This window comes from Aedes aegypti, chromosome 1 (genome assembly GCF_002204515.2).
Source record: "Aedes aegypti strain LVP_AGWG chromosome 1, AaegL5.0 Primary Assembly, whole genome shotgun sequence".
In the NCBI taxonomy this organism is placed as follows: Eukaryota; Metazoa; Arthropoda; class Insecta; order Diptera; family Culicidae; genus Aedes; species Aedes aegypti.
Genome location: NC_035107.1, coordinates 4,769,714 through 4,782,037, shown reverse-complemented (window position 1 = coordinate 4,782,037; position 12,324 = coordinate 4,769,714). Strand labels below are relative to the sequence as shown.

The following is a 12,324-nucleotide window of genomic DNA, read 5'->3' as shown; positions in this document are numbered from 1 at the left end:
ATTTCGATTCGATTTCGATTCGATTTCGATTCGATTTCGATTCGATTTCGATTCGATTTCGATTCGATTTCGATTCGATTTCGATTCGATTTCGATTTCGATTTCGATTCGATTTCGATTCGATTTCGATTCGATTTCGATTCGATTTCGATTCGATTTCGATTCGATTTCGATTCGATTTCGATTCGATTTCGATTCGATTTCGATTCGATTTCGATTCGATTTCGATTCGATTTCGATTCGATTTCGATTCGATTTCGATTCGATTTCGATTCGATTCGATTCGATTTCGATTTCGATTCGATTTCGATTCGATTTCGATTCGATTTCGATTCGATTTCGATTCGATTTCGATTCGATTTCGATTCGATTTCGATTCGATTTCGATTCGATTTCGATTCGATTTCGATTCGATTTCGATTCGATTTCGATTCGATTTCGATTCGATTTCGATTCGATTTCGATTCGATTTCGATTCGATTTCGATTCGATTTCGATTCGATTTCGATTCGATTTCGATTCGATTTCGATTCGATTTCGATTCGATTTCGATCGATTCGATTTCGATTCGATTTCGATTCGATTTCGATTCGATTTCGATTCGATTTCGATTCGATTTCGATTCGATTTCGATTCGATTTCGATTCGATTTCGATTCGATTTCGATTCGATTTCGATTCGATTTCGATTCGATTTCGATTCGATTTCGATTCGATTTCGATTCGATTTCGATTCGATTTCGATTCGATTTCGATTCGATTTCGATTCGATTTCGATTCGATTTCGATTCGATTTCGATTCGATTTCGATTCGATTTCGATTCGATTTCGATTCGATTTCGATTCGATTTCGATTCGATTTCGATTCGATTTCGATTCGATTCGATTTCGATTCGATTTCGATTCGATTTCGATTCGATTTCGATTCGATTTCGATTCGATTTCGATTCGATTTCGATTCGATTTCGATTCGATTTCGATTCGATTTCGATTCGATTTCGATTCGATTTCGATTCGATTTCGATTCGATTTCGATTCGATTTCGATTCGATTTCGATTCGATTTCGATTCGATTTCGATTCGATTTCGATTCGATTTCGATTCGATTTCGATTCGATTTCGATTCGATTTCGATTCGATTTCGATTCGATTTCGATTCGATTTCGATTCGATTTCGATTCGATTTCGATTCGATTTCGATTCGATTTCGATTCGATTCGATTCGATTTCGATTCGATTTCGATTCGATTTCGATTCGATTTCGATTCGATTTCGATTCGATTTCGATTCGATTTCGATTCGATTTCGATTCGATTTCGATTCGATTTCGATTCGATTTCGATTCGATTTCGATTCGATTTCGATTCGATTTCGATTCGATTTCGATTCGATTTCGATTCGATTTCGATTCGATTTCGATTCGATTTCGATTCGATTTCGATTCGATTTCGATTCGATTTCGATTTCGATTCGATTTCGATTCGATTTCGATTCGATTTCGATTCGATTTCGATTCGATTTCGATTCGATTTCGATTCGATTTCGATTCGATTTCGATTCGATTTCGATTCGATTTCGATTCGATTTCGATTCGATTTCGATTCGATTTCGATTCGATTTCGATTCGATTTCGATTCGATTTCGATTCGATTTCGATTCGATTTCGATTCGATTTCGATTCGATTTCGATTCGATTTCGATTCGATTTCGATTCGATTTCGATTCGATTTCGATTCGATTTCGATTCGATTTCGATTCGATTTCGATTCGATTTCGATTCGATTTCGATTCGATTTCGATTCGATTTCGATTCGATTTCGATTCGATTTCGATTCGATTTCGATTCGATTTCGATTCGATTTCGATTCGATTTCGATTCGATTTCGATTCGATTTCGATTCGATTTCGATTCGATTTCGATTCGATTTCGATTCGATTTCGATTCGATTTCGATTCGATTTCGATTCGATTTCGATTCGATTTCGATTCGATTTCGATTCGATTTCGATTCGATTTCGATTCGATTTCGATTCGATTTCGATTCGATTTCGATTCGATTTCGATTCGATTTCGATTCGATTTCGATTCGATTTCGATTCGATTTCGATTCGATTTCGATTCGATTTCGATTCGATTTCGATTCGATTTCGATTCGATTTCGATTCGATTTCGATTCGATTTCGATTCGATTTCGATTCGATTTCGATTCGATTTCGATTCGATTTCGATTCGATTTCGATTCGATTTCGATTCGATTTCGATTCGATTTCGATTCGATTTCGATTCGATTTCGATTCGATTTCGATTCGATTCGATTCGATTTCGATTCGATTTCGATTCGATTTCGATTCGATTTCGATTCGATTTCGATTCGATTTCGATTCGATTTCGATTCGATTTCGATTCGATTTCGATTCGATTTCGATTCGATTTCGATTCGATTTCGATTCGATTTCGATTCGATTTCGATTCGATTTCGATTCGATTTCGATTCGATTTCGATTCGATTTCGATTCGATTTCGATTCGATTTCGATTCGATTTCGATTCGATTTCGATTCGATTTCGATTCGATTTCGATTCGATTTCGATTCGATTTCGATTCGATTTCGATTCGATTTCGATTCGATTTCGATTCGATTTCGATTCGATTTCGATTCGATTTCGATTCGATTTCGATTCGATTTCGATTCGATTTCGATTCGATTTCGATTCGATTTCGATTCGATTCGATTCGATTTCGATTCGATTTCGATTCGATTTCGATTCGATTCGATTTCGATTCGATTTCGATTCGATTTCGATTCGATTTCGATTCGATTTCGATTCGATTTCGATTCGATTTCGATTCGATTTCGATTCGATTTCGATTCGATTTCGATTCGATTTCGATTCGATTTCGATTCGATTTCGATTCGATTTCGATTTTCGATTCGATTTCGATTCGATTTCGATTCGATTTCGATTCGATTTCGATCGATTCGATTTCGATTCGATTTCGATTCGATTTCGATTCGATTTCGATCGATTTCGATTCGATTTCGATTCGATTTCGATTCGATTTTCGATTCGATTTCGATTCGATTTCGATTCGATTTCGATTCGATTCGATTCGATTTCGATTCGATTTCGATTCGATTTCGATTCGATTTCGATTCGATTTCGATTCGATTTCGATTCGATTTCGATTCGATTTCGATTCGATTTCGATTCGATTTCGATTCGATTTCGATTCGATTTCGATTCGATTTCGATTCGATTTCGATTCGATTTCGATTCGATTTCGATTCGATTTCGATTCGATTTCGATTCGATTTCGATTCGATTCGATTTCGATTCGATTTCGATTCGATTTCGATTCGATTTCGATTCGATTTCGATTCGATTTCGATTCGATTTCGATTCGATTCGATTTTCGATTCGATTTCGATTCGATTTCGATTCGATTTCGATTCGATTTCGATTCGATTTCGATTCGATTCGATTTCGATTCGATTTCGATTCGATTTCGATTCGATTTCGATTCGATTTCGATTCGATTTCGATTCGATTTCGATTCGATTTCGATTCGATTTCGATTCGATTTCGATTCGATTTCGATTCGATTTCGATTCGATTTCGATTCGATTTCGATTCGATTTCGATTCGATTTCGATTCGATTTCGATTCGATTTCGATTCGATTTCGATTCGATTTCGATTCGATTTCGATTCGATTTCGATTCGATTTCGATTCGATTTCGATTCGATTTCGATTCGATTTCGATTCGATCTCGACTGTAAGAAGTTTAATCTCAGCAAGCGCCCGCTCTGATTGGCTCAGAACGCAAAGTTTCAATCAAGGTCGGAAATTTTACCAAAAAAGAACCGTTTCCTTGATCCGATTGTGTAGTTTGTTCATTTCAAAAAAAAAAAAATCGCAATGTAAACATCCCCCTTTCACATACCTTACATTCAGAACCCGAAGCGAGTCGGAAAAATCCTTTGCTTCACTTGCTGCCATTACCACAATCCAATCACAGCCTGCTGGTGTTGGCGGAGTCGGATTGCTGCTTTGTGAAGACTTCATCCGACAACCTCAGGAAAAGCTCAAACGAAGCAAAATTTTTCCCGTTGTTCCAGGATTTTCAACCGAACGAGCAAACAAAGCTGCTGTAAAATCAGTGGCAGGTGCGCGCGGCATGTCGGGAGGATTAATCTCGAACACAAACAGAGTACCCTGTTTTGCAATTTTCTTTGATTTTGAACCGCGCCGGAGCGTACCAACATTCTCAATCCCATGGCATACTTTGTTGCGGCAGAGAATTTGAAACGAAACAAGTGTGAAACGGAAAAGCCTACTCAGCCTTCTTCGTTCGAGTGGAGAAGAAAGTGATCGAAGACTCTTTTCCAGAGAAGGATGGTGGTTTTTCACACCGACACAGGACTTTACAAATTCAAATCAGATCTCGGAACAAGTTTATTGAATCAACAGATCTTTGCAATCGAGATAGGAAATCTCCTGCAGGATATATAACACTCATCGACACGGAACCGCCCGCACTCCTCGTAAAAATCAACCGAGGACAAATCCGGAACTTGGCAAACGAAAGCGTAAAAACTGATAGACCCATACGTATTCCGGGTCACGTACGGCCGGAATTGGTTTCGGAATGACATCTGTGCGGAACGTATTGTTTTTTTTTTCTCATCCACGCACTTCAGTTGGTTCCCTCGGACATAAATTGGACAAGTTCCTCTGATTCTGATCGAATGTCTGGGCCTTTGGGCCGTGGCAGTAACGCTCGGAAACTTATGCGCATATGCCGCTTCAATTACTGTCTTAGCTTTAGCTGCGACGTGGGCCAGCAGACGTGACATTTTCGCCCTAAACAACGCCTGAAAGTAGCGATAAGCAGTCATAGCAGAATAAGGCCACTGTTTGTTACGTCCTTGTTCTTCACGTTTGCCTGCAGCAGGCAATCCGGGAGCAGTCGTAATCCCACAATCAATGTTTGCTTGGATCCCAAGTCAAATACACTTACGGCATATCGCAGTCAGTTCATCAAGGGCGAAAAAAGACGAACGAACGGATCGGATCAAGAGACACGGTTATGCTTTTATGGGAAAATCAAACACTCGATAATTTGATGAACAGCAGCTGTGCATCATCATCATCGTCATTATCAGGTGCCCGCCTAGAGGGGGATAATATTTGGATAAACTTTTGCTGCACAGTTAAAAATAATGAAGATTACACGTCATGTAAACTTCATTTATGCGATGTAAACATGACGTCATGTAAATTTCAGTTTGAAATCATGTAAAAATGTGTTATATGTCATGTAACCACTCAGGATCCTGCTAGATTACATGACATATAATTAAAGTTTACATGACATATCATGTAAATATCCATGGTATTCCACGCTCCAATTATGTGCATTATATGTCTCAGAAATTTACACGTTTCGTTCGAACTGTGTGGATTGGTTTGGCAATGTTTATGCGAAAGGGAAATGAACCCATTGCCACTGAATGCCGGGACCACAAACAAACGGACGAGCGCTGAACAAAATTCTATGTGAAAATGTCGGTCCTTTCGAACTGGTATTAGGAATAATTCGATCACATTTTTAATCACGTGGTCCCAATAATATTAATTTACTTTTCCGATGAGCGTATCGGGACACTAATACACTTAAATCCAAATTGCAGATGCAATCTCGGAAATTTGATCTTTATAAAAGTGGCACGCAATACAAATACTACCTTACGGGTCTAGCCGCTAATCCACATGTTAAACATTATACTTAAACGACCTCCACTAAAGATTCACATAGCAAAACTTTTCAAAAAAAAAAAAAAACACTTTCCGGGTAGCATAGCACCATCAGCCTTTTCATAGTTCCATTGGCCGAATTGAGAAAATCGCGGAACCAAAACAAAACGTGGAATGATTTCAAACACACGGTCACTCCCGCACACAGCTTGCTGCGATTCTCCACAGCTAACTCGGCTTCATTTGCTCCGAAAACATTCGTGGTCTCGTGCCGATTCGAGTTGACTTTCGAGCAACCTATATTTCTCCTTCATTGCGTGAATTTCTGCCAGGTTCTTCAGCTGTCGATTTACTCTCTCGGATCTCGCCGAACTGTCAGTGTTCGAAGAATGCCTGGAGGATTCCGAGAGAAACCTCTGGAGTCCGAGAAGAACCTGTGGAAGATTCCGAGAGGACCTTTGGAGGATTCCGAGAGGAATTTCTGAAGGATTCCGAGAGGAACCTCTGGACGATTTCGAGAGGAGCCTCTGGACGAATCCAAGAGGAACCTCTGGACGATTCCAAGAGAAACCTCGGGAGGATTCTGAGAGAAACCTCTGAATTATCTTGAGTGGGACTTCTGGAGGATTACGAGAGGAATATTTGAAAGGAATCTTCGGAATGTTTTGAGGATTCTACGGAGGTTTTAGAGTAAAATTTCGGGAAAATTCTAAGTGAAATCTTCGAAAGATTTTGAGTGAAATTTCTGAAAGATACCGAGTGGAATCTCGAGAATATTTTCAGTGGCATCTCCAGGAAGATTTCCAGTGGCATCTCTAGAAGCTTTCAAGACGACTCTACGAATGATTCCAAGACAAATCTTTAGAGGATTCCAAGATAAATCTCTACAAGATTCTGAAAAGAATCTCCGAAAGTAATCTCCACAAGAATTCGGAGAGGAATCTCCACAAGATTCCGAGAGATATCTCCGCAAGATTCCGAAAGGAACCTTCACAAGATTCCGAGAGGAATCTCCACAAGATTTTGATAGGAATCTCCACAAAATTCCAAGAGGAATCTGCAAAAGACTCCGAGAGAAATCTCCACAAGATTCCGAGAGGAATCTCCACAAGATTTCGAGTGAAATCTCCACAAGATTTCGAGAGAAATCTCCACAAGATTCCGAGAGAAATCTCCGCAAGATCCCGAGAGAAATCTCCACAAGATTCCGAGAGGAATCTTCACAAGATTTCGAGAAGAATCGCCACAAGATTCCGAGAGTAATCTCCACAAGATTCCGAGAGGAATCTCAACAAGATTTCGAGAGAAATTTCCACAAGATTCCGAGAGAAATCTTCACAAGATTCTAAGAGCAATCTGCACAAGATTCCGAGAGAAATCTCCACAAGATTTCGAGAAGAATCTCCACAATAATCCGAGAGGAATCTCCACAAGATTCCGAGAGGAATCTTCACAAGATTCCGAGAAGATTCTCCACAAGATTCCGAGAGGAATCTCCACAAAATTCCGAGAGGATTCTCTACGAGATTCCGAGAGGATCCTTGACGAGATTTCGAGAGGATCCTTGACGAGATTCCGAGAGGAATCTCCACAATATTCTGATAGGAATCTGCACAAGATTCCGATTGGAATCTCCACATGATTCAGTGTGAAATCTCCACAAGATTCCGAGTGGAATTTTCACAAGATTCCGAGTGGAATCTCCACATAATTCCGAGAGGAATCTCCACAAGATTCCGAGAGAAATCTCCACAAGATTCCGAGAGGAATCACCACAAGGTTCCGAGAGGCATCTCCACAAGATTCCGAGAGACATCTCCACAAGGTTCCATAACGAATTGCGATTGCTAGATAAATATCCAAAAGATTGCCTGATCAATCTCTGGAGAGGAATCTTTGGAGAATTCCGAGAGGGATTTCTTTGTGATTCTGAGTGTCTTTAGTGATTTAAGAAAGGAATCTCTGAATGATTTCGTCAGAAATCTCTGAAAGATTTTGAGAGGGGTCCCTTTATAATTCCGAGAGATATTTCTGTATGTATAGTGGAATCTCAACAGCACTACAAGAGCATTCTGAGTGGAATCTCCTGGAAAAATTATTTCGAGAGGAATTTCTGTAGAATCATTGCGCTATGAATGTGTGGAAAATTCCGACAGAGTCCTTAAAAGCTTCCGAAGGAAATTCCTGGAAAATCTAACATTCGATGAATCTCAAGAGAATTAAAAGATAAATCATTAGAAGGTTCTAAGAGTAGTCGTTAGGGGTCTTCCAAAAACCACTTAGCTCTATAGACAATAAGGAATATTTTCAGAATCCTAAAAAAAAAAAACAAAAAAAAAAAAAGGTTATTAGAAGCCACTATTAGGTTGTCATTATTTTGAACAATATTTGATGGTAAGGTGATTTAAAAATCTACTAAATTCATCAAGTAAACAACAAAAATGTCCATTTGTGACACAGATTCTCCATCAATTATTTCCATGCTGTGGATCTCACGCTCCAAACAAGCTGACATGTCAAAATGGGATCGTTGCGTCATTCTATAACGCAGTTTTATATAAAACCAATGATAAGCTTACTGTTATGGTGACCAATTGCAAGATGAAGTTGCATCATAAAAACATGATTTCTAGAACAGTTGGTATTGTTTTCTTGTGATCGAATTGCGCCTATACGACGATTGCTCAAGGAATTGCTCGATCGATCGACCCCCACTGATGGTGATGTAGTCGAGGCTGTTGTAACCATCAGGGAAGCGAGCCCTTATCGGTCTTACTTGTTATGATGAAAATGTTATTGATCGGACCGATGGTAAGCGGTAAACATCGCGCCATGTTTGTTGTTGCCATGGCAACCAATTGGCTTGTTTAGGGGTATCCTGTTTTTTACATAGTCTGATTCTACGTTAAAAACTGAGCTATAATCCAAAGTTTCATAATTTTCCGTGCCCTGGAACTATTTTTAAAACACGTTTGAACTTAGTATGGAAATAGCGTTTGAATCACCCCTCGGCAAATTTTACTTCGGGACGAGCTGTCATTATGTAAAATGAAATGTCATTCAGTCGACGGAATTAAATCGTTTTAAATCATTTACTAGATCAATATTAAGGAATTGAATCGCAATAAAATCGTGTTACACTTAGAAAAATGCGCTCTTTCGATACGGTTACAAAATAACGTGATTTTTTCATCACTAAACAACCCAATTGACGAAAGGATCATCACGACCGGAGTCGTACGTTGACATGGGAACTCCATCTACGGAGGGTCCACGGCAAGGGGTTGATCACTCCTGATGCATTTAAATAATTTCAAACATTGAAATGCATTTAAATGCACACTCAACAAATTTTAATTCATGGCTTGCTCAAACAGTTTAACTGTTGCCTGTTTTGAAGTGTCAAACTCGTTTCACAAAAATAGATTCAAAGAGGGACTGAAACTTTCCTAGGACTCATGAAGTTTCTGGAATCGGCACTTGGCTCATACTAAAGAGCATCAAATCTCTCACTGGACAGTAAAGTTAGTAAGGCATCGTAAAGACGGCATTTTGGCGTGTTCAACGAAAATGCAAACCTGTCTACAATAGCTTTAGTTGTTTGTCGAAGCTGTTGATTCATTGGCAGCAGGAGCAGTCTGCAAGGAAGGAGTTCGAAATCACCTGTATTGCGATTTTTTATCAAGCTTGTGAATCATGAATGTGTGATTACAATCTCATGAAATAAATGACTCCTAGACGAACACTCGATCTCTCTTATTTTAATCCAGTACCGTTGTATCCCGCCAATCTAATGATTCTAGGAACGATGTGACCCGTTTGTAGTCCTTTCAACAACTGGGGAACATTTTCCCTCATAGTAATTGAAACGGCGTACAATGGAGTACCGGTAGGGTAATTCGTCTGTGGTTGAACGGCTAGAAATCTGGCTTACCTATTAGTTCTAATCCCATATGCCATGGGTACACCATTTACAACCCCGTAGATGAAGTATTCCTACTTCAAAGAATGACTGTAAACGAGTTCTCTGAAATTAATAGATTAATCAACCTCAAGAGTTTACCTCTCAGAACCTGTTCCAAACCCAAACCAAAGCTGAATAGAATTCAACAATTTATTTGGACAAATAATTTGTGAAAAAAAATTCATTTCAATTTGATGCAGATTTACAAGTGCCATCAGTAATGAGACTAGTAAAGCTGTGCATTTCTCGGGGAGGAGGTTCCAATGAATCCTGATTCCAAATGGCACTGCGTCTACGGGGAAGTGCGACAATATATGCTTGTTAAGCCATCATCTTCTTTTCCATTATGTTTACTGATCACTGAGCTGCATCAGTCAGGCTTCTAATACGAAATTAATACATTTTCAGAACGTCAGTTGAATAACCTAAAATGAATAAGGTTTGTGATTAGTAGTAGAACATCTAAGAAAGTAAATTTTTGTTAGGAAGAGTGAAACCACCAGATAAACAGTTTCAAATTTTTCAAAACAAACAATGTCTCGTTGCTATAGCTCAAAAAACTGGAAAACTTCAAAGCTAAGTTGATGTGAATGACTAAAAAATGCATTTGATGCAAATCGATGTGCATTTGATGTACATTGAGCAAGTGATCCACCCCTTGGTCCACGGTGTACTAAATTAAGAAGGTGATATATTCCGAAAACTGACAGCTACTTGACGACGTCATTCCTATCCACCTCGAACAAATTTTCGAAAAAAATGATCTAGTGGTCCGGAAGGTATATGGTACGATAAGAGTGACGTCACATGTTTACAACTAAACTTGATGTTTACATCAGTGAAAAGCCTGCCTTGTAAATTGTTTATGCCGTGCGGAGGGTCAAAGTAACAGCCAGCGCCTACTGATTGCTTATTATTAACGATTGTGGCTGTTGTTGTTGTTGTAGATGTTAGAAATCCGGTTGATAAGAACGGTCGCAACTTGTTTGTTTGAGTTTGTTATTGGAAAGATTTCGAAAACATATTTACTCGAAACGAGTTAGGGATTAAGGTGAAGATGAATCAAAGCCAAACGACAAATTTTCAAAGGCACAAATCTGGACAACTGTACATCGGTTTTAGCTGAAAATTTGATCGATTAGTCACCACAAGCTAATCCTGAAGTGGTTTGTCGGTGTACAGTTAACAAAGTGTCAACTGTTCGTTCGAGAATCTTTCTGCGCAGTTTGCACACCTCAAAGGACCTCCAGTTAGGAGCTACGCAAAGGTGATGAAGCTCATTAGAATCAACAACTTGGATTTTATTGAAGTAGTAACCAGTGATCCAAGTAAGGAAGGATTCTGGCAAGCCGTAGAGCCATTATAAGGGCAACCAGTTGATCCGGAGACGACTAAACAAGCATATATAGCCTGGGCATAGAGAAGAACAGCGAGGGAAGTATGGGAAAAGCTCCAGAAGGCGTTCCAGAATAACGAACTGATTCGACGGTTCGGATTGCTGGACAAGTTGACGTCGGCAAAATTGGAGGAAATCGGTTCCGTTGAAGATTACGTCGACGAGCTGGTAACCACATCGCAAAACATTAGCGAAATTGGATTAGAAGTAAACGAGCAGTGGTTAGCATCGATCTTGTTGAAGGGTTTGCCAGAGTATAACGGCCGCATAATAATGAGAATGAAAGCTTCGGGCATCGAGGTAACGGCTGACCTTGAGAAGGCGAAAATACTACAAGATGTGAAGTGGTCGTCGAAAAGTTCCGGAGCGGAGGACGCCTTGTACACCAAGCAGAGCTCCAAATCAAGACACGTTAAAACTGACAAGAAAACCGGAACATGCTTTCACTGCAAGAAACCTGGACAATTTGCTGCACATTGTTCGTAAAGAAGCAGTCAACGAAAATTCGCAATGATGGCTTTGGGCAGAGGAAAAGAAGAAGATTGGTACTCTTCCTCGGCTGCAAGTAGCCATATGACCTGTGCTATGCTGAGTTTGAATTATAAATAGTAGGCTTTGATTCTCAATGAAACGAAAGGGCAGAATAAATTGTGACTCTGGAAGTGTAAGACGTGTTTGGTGAAATTGTATGTTAATGTGAATAATCCGAAACATAAGTTAGTACAGAATCATTACTTTTCATTAATTCTGTATTTGGAATACCACATCTGGCGACGAGCTTGTGAAACGTACCCTCTGCATTTAGTAGGTAAGAAAAAATAAATTGTGAATTTGTTTATCGGCATATCGGTCATTTTGCTCGAAGTAAGAGGGAGCATGGAGAAGAAAGCAATGAATACTAGATGGATAGGTACCGTAAGGGAACGGCGAGAGAAATTGGATTAGATGTTGAAGAGGGCATACCATATTAAACAGTATTACTTGAAACGTCACTTCCTTGTGGCTAACGTCCCCTATGGGAACGGCTTGGGTGTGTTTTGAGAATGACACTACCAAGACAGCCAAAAGGAAGGAGGTTTCAAGCGCCCTAATACTGTTTGGCGATCAAGCAGGTTCTATCGATCTTCGAGCAAAATGACCGATATGCCGATAAACAAATTCACAATAAAATTATCACGGTCGATATCTTTGTATGTAGAAAAAATA

At 39.4% G+C, this 12,324-nt stretch overlaps 1 protein-coding gene across 1 annotated transcript in view; it reads right to left on the bottom strand.

The window, feature by feature from the left end:
- LOC5572379 overlaps positions 1–12,324 on the bottom strand; it is a 516,304-nt gene that overhangs the window by 204,513 nt on the left and 299,467 nt on the right. The window lies entirely within an intron of this gene.